The 5,137-nt window shown below is 39.4% G+C and overlaps 1 pseudogene; it reads left to right on the plus strand.

Annotated features, from left to right (window-relative positions):
- Positions 1–389: 389 nt before the first annotated feature.
- On the plus strand, positions 390–4,499 carry LOC123233998 (annotated as a pseudogene).
- Positions 4,500–5,137: the final 638 nt, after the last annotated feature.

The raw sequence follows: 5,137 nt of genomic DNA on the forward strand, positions 1-5,137 counted from the left end.
GACCAAGATTATTCTAGTGGCCACTCACAGAGCTGAGAATAAAACCTCCATGGAGCCCCATATTCTTTCAAACTGAGTCATGAAAACTGAATGTTGGGTGGCATTATGCATAATAGACATTTAGTAAATGGAAGGAAGTGAGGAGGGAAAGTAGGAAAAAAAGATGACTGAGATTTGTTGTAAATTTAAACTGCATTGTGTTTCCTTACTGTTTCTGGTAAGAATACTAAGAACGGCAAGAGGAATTGTAATTAGTATAAACCCAAGAAAACTATTTTTTAGAAAAAAAACAAAACAAGATAAGAATTGGGCTTAGAAGAGGCTACTTTTAGAGACTATGGGGAACTGGGAGCAAGAAAGGTCAAAGTTTAAGTAGTAGATAGGGTCCTGGTCATGGCAAGAAGGATGACAAGAACAAGAAAAAGATGTGAGCTTCCAATTCCAATTAGGGTAGGAAAAAAGAAGGGAAAAAAAGGCATCAGTTTCTGCCTGCAAATTGCCACTGGTAACACCTCTTAACTAATATGGACTAAAATTTTTCAAACTAAAGAGAATTAAACATTATCTTCTCATGGAGGAATAGTTAATCAGAAATCACGAACAAATGAAACAACTGGAAGAAAAAGGAAGAGAAAAGACGATCTAAAAGGGATCTTGGGGATCTTGAAGGAGTTTATTGATGGTAATTATGTCCTTGTATAGACTTTGGTAGGATCAGAGCAATTAGGTCAGCATTCTGTCATTTGTAAAAAAGGATCTGTTAGAACTAAGATGTTTTATCCTCCTTGAATGTAAGGTTCACCAAGAGATGAAAGGGGGGAAGGCTCCACAGGAGATCTATTCTGATTTTAGTGGATTAGGTAGCCAAATTTAAGAAATGAATGAATCTGTGGAACTACCCCTCACTCATCTTGAGTATTATAAGGAGATGGGTATTAAACCACTTTAGGGAGTCATTCTCCTGCCTTGGCACAGGTAAAACCTTCTGAGACAAAGCTTTAGCAAACCAGATCTCAATGGCCTTTCTCAGAGTTGTTGGTTCTGAGTTTGTACAGAAGTATTTAGTAGATGGTTCCAAACTTGTTCCAAGTAGCTGAGGAACATGTTCTATCAATTGTCTTCATTGTAAATTAGTACCATTGATACCAAAAGGGATGCTTCAGAATCAAGTGGGGAAAGGGAACTTCAGTGAACAATGTTAGAGTTGTTGAATTAATTGAATGGGTTTAATTCTAGAGGAGATATGAAAGACCAAGAACATATTGACCAGAAAATTGAGTATCCTTTGCCAGATGAAAAGACCAAGAAGAACCTCTTTCAGAGTCATACAAGCAGAATAACTTGGGCACATACTGTAGTTTTAGATGATTTGATGGTAAAACTGACTTGTCTGGAGCAAGTACCAAGACAATTTGTACAGAAGTTGGATCGATGGTTCTAAGATAATGTAGAATGAAAATAGCAAATGAAGACTTCAAAAAGTTTAAATATAAGAATATATATGTAAATATATGTGATATGAGAAATAAGAACAATAAAATGACTATCTTTAAATGAATCATGCTGTCTTCATGAGAGTTGCTGGGAACTTTCCAGATCCCCTAAAATAGTAACACTGGAAGAAGGGGTATGAATGTTCCAGCAGGTCTTTATGAGCCAGGTTTTGAAAAAAAAATATTATTCAGAGATGATGTGTGGGGTACCCATTGAAGTGTGCTGTTCTATTGTTCATTGTACTATACTGTATTACACAATAAAACATTCTCTTTCAAAAGGAAAAAGGAGAAGAACAAGAGGCAGGGGGAGAACAATACCAATATAACGTGGAGATTTGGGACTCACTCTTTCTACTCTCTTTAGGTTTAGAGAAAGATGAATATATTTCACTTTTATCATTTGTGTTTTAAATTTAATTTTTTTGCTTGGAAAAGATTAGGGAGATGCATAAATATACGGAGCCATCCTTTCTGTACACATAAAAAAATCCTTTACCTTATTCTGTCTTGGGATCAGTACAAAGTATGTGTTCCAAAGCAGAAGAATATATAAGGACTAGAAAATTGGGATTAAGTGACCTGCCCAGGATCACACAGCTAAAACCTTCCTGAGGACACATTTAAACCCGGAACTCCCTGTCTTCAGGCTTGGCTACCTATCCACTGAGCTATCTAACCGTCCCTTATGTATACATCTTAATGTTGTACAAAGACAACATAATATTTCTCTGATGCAGACAAAATATTTCCTTCTGATGAGAAAGCTTTTAAACTACCACTTCTTTCCTCTTCTTTCTCTTTCCTAGCTGAATTGGAGAGTAAGAAAAACCACCCTTGAGGTTAGTATAAAAATGATATTCTTATTTATTTAAATAACCTTGCAAATATGCATTCTTATTAGGCTGCAGCTCTGTGAATAAAGATCAATATTATTGACGATTTTCACTCCTGAGTATTATCATAGCTTGGAAGGCAGGATAGTAGTTTTGTAAGGACAGAAAGGCAACACCTATTCCAAGTATTCCTAATGAAGGTTACAGACTCTTATGCTTGGAAGATGCCTAATAGAACATTATGTAGGAAGACACTAGAACTTCTGGGCTTATGTTGATGAATTATATTGGAGTAGCATTAACAATATATTTGGAAGAAAGGAGAACAAGAGATTCATGTTTGATAACCTCTTTGAGGCAGGGTCAGTATAGTTCTGGCTTTCTATTTGGCTTCTCCTGAATTGTGTGTTTTGCTAGAAAAGAAGTCTAGGTGATTTAAAATTAGGCACCCTCCTCCAATACATACACATACGCGCACGCACGCACACACACACACACACACACACACACACACACACTCACAAATGGGTTCTAGATCACAAATTAAGTGATAGCTGTATTCTTGACCATACCAGTTGAGACCCTTACCTTTTTTCATGTTACTGTTAGGACAATCAAGGACTGCTCTTGCAGTTAGAATTTGAGGGACCCTGACACTGAGAGAGGTTAATTTGGTCTTACAAAGTGTTTGGGGCAGTAAAAATATTTTCATGCCTGTGGTTTTTTTACTTTAATAACTTTACCCTAAATGTCTGGAAGAAAATCTGTTACTAGATATCATTTGTCCCAAATTTTGGATATTAGGCTGAGAAACTTTTGCAGTGAGAATTTTGTAATGTCACTCATGGCATATCTTCTCTACATACATGAATCTGAGGAAGGAATTTCTGTTTTGAAAGAGTTTGCCAAGTTTGGCCCTGGGAGATCATCTCTAGGAAAACAGTAATCTCCAAAGTTAGTTACAGATAAACATGTAATTATTCACTGATAATTGAGAATTTGGTGTTCAAAAATGAACTACTAGTAAGGAGCTTCTACTGGAGGAGATAAAAAGTACATGTATAAAAAACTACAGAATAAGCTTAAAGTGAATAAGTATAAATACATACAAAGTGGTTAAATTTATGGTAGTTTGTGAGGAAGGGTACTAGAAGCGGGGGGCGGGGTGGAATCTGGAAAGGCTTCATACAGAAAATGGTGTCTGAGCTATATCTTTAAAAAAAAAGAGTGGAGGGAGTAAAGAAATAGTGTGTCCCAGGCATGAGATGTAGCCAGTACAAGGATACAGTGACTGGAGATGGAGCATCTTAGATGAGGAACAGAGAAGCCTAATGTGATGCAATCCCAAATAGTGATAGAAAGTGAAGAAGGAAAGGTAGTTTAGGACCATGTTGTACAAGGCTTTAAAAGCTTAGTAGAGGAGCATGTAATTTATCCTTGAGGCAACAGGAAGCTATTGGAGCTTATTGGATAGGGGAGTGACATGGTTAGATCTCTTCTTAAGGAAAAATCATGTTGGTAGCTGTCAAATTCTGTTAGATGAATTATTCGTGGGTCAGCCAATCGAGATGAGAAAAATGATTCTGGGATTACAGGAGGACTGAACTGACAGACAGACACATAGGCAATCTTCTTGCTGAGCTGTGGCAAAGTTTAATGATTTGGGGTACATACCTTATAGGGAAAAGAACATAGGCTAAGCTAAGACATTAGGTAAGCCTTTTGCAGAAATAATGGTTAAGGGTTCTGGGTTAAGATGGCGGCAGAGTAAGAAGCAGCTCTTAACCTCTCCTGACCAAAACACACAAAACTCCTCAAGGGGACATAAAAACAAGTCCAGACGAACAGAGGAACCCCACAATAGGGCACAGCGTAGAAGGTACGTGGAATCGAGGCATTTCCATGCTATAAAGGGGTGAAACAGCTCTCACTAAATCGCAGGCTGAGCAACCACCCCACCCCCACCCCCTCCACACACAACACCTATAGCTCCGTAGCCAGCTAAAAAGAAATAGAGCAAGTTTGGGGCACCCATCGAGTCATTGGCAGCTCCGGGGCCTGTTCCTGAGAGCAGCGGGATTTGGGACCCCAGGAAGCTAGCGAGCGCATGCGGAATTTGAGCACGGAGCAGGTCGCCAGGAGCGGACCCTGGGCGCAGAGCGCGGGCTGAGAGCGCAGGCACGGGTGGAGGCAGACACAACCAGACCTAAAGCTCTGAAACCCTGAGTGGGGAACCAGTGCAGACGGGTATACGACTGTGGAAGCAGTGCGCTGAGACTTGTAAAGGAACCTCCAGCAGAGGATCAAGCAAGGGGGTCCACCAGGGGGCTTGACATTGGAAAAAACCAGACAGACCTCAGGAGCCAATAGACCGCGGACAGACACTGAGCGCAAGGATAAACCAGAGAAGCTGCTGGGCTAATGACGGCTACCCAGTCTCAGGAAGCTCAGAAGAGAAAGATTAACAACAAGAAAAAGAAGTCTTTAACACTCGACAACTTTTACACAGAGAAAATCCAGACAACCGAGCAAACAGAGGAGGATAAGAGACAGGCATCCGGACCCTCCTCAAATAAGGAAAACTCCTCACAAGCTATGGAAGAGTTCAAAAATGAGATTTTGAGGAAAATGGAAGAGATCTGGCAAGAAAATAACAGTTTAAAAGGTAGAATCTTGCAATTGGAAAATGAGGCTCAGAAACCAAATGAACTGATAAGCAAATTGAACAACAGAAATGACCAGATTGAAAAGGAATACCAGAAGATTATAGCCGAAAACCGAAAGATTATAGCCGAAAACCAATCCCTA

Source organism: Gracilinanus agilis, chromosome 2 (genome assembly GCF_016433145.1).
Source record: "Gracilinanus agilis isolate LMUSP501 chromosome 2, AgileGrace, whole genome shotgun sequence".
NCBI lineage: Eukaryota > Metazoa > Chordata > Mammalia > Didelphimorphia > Didelphidae > Gracilinanus > Gracilinanus agilis.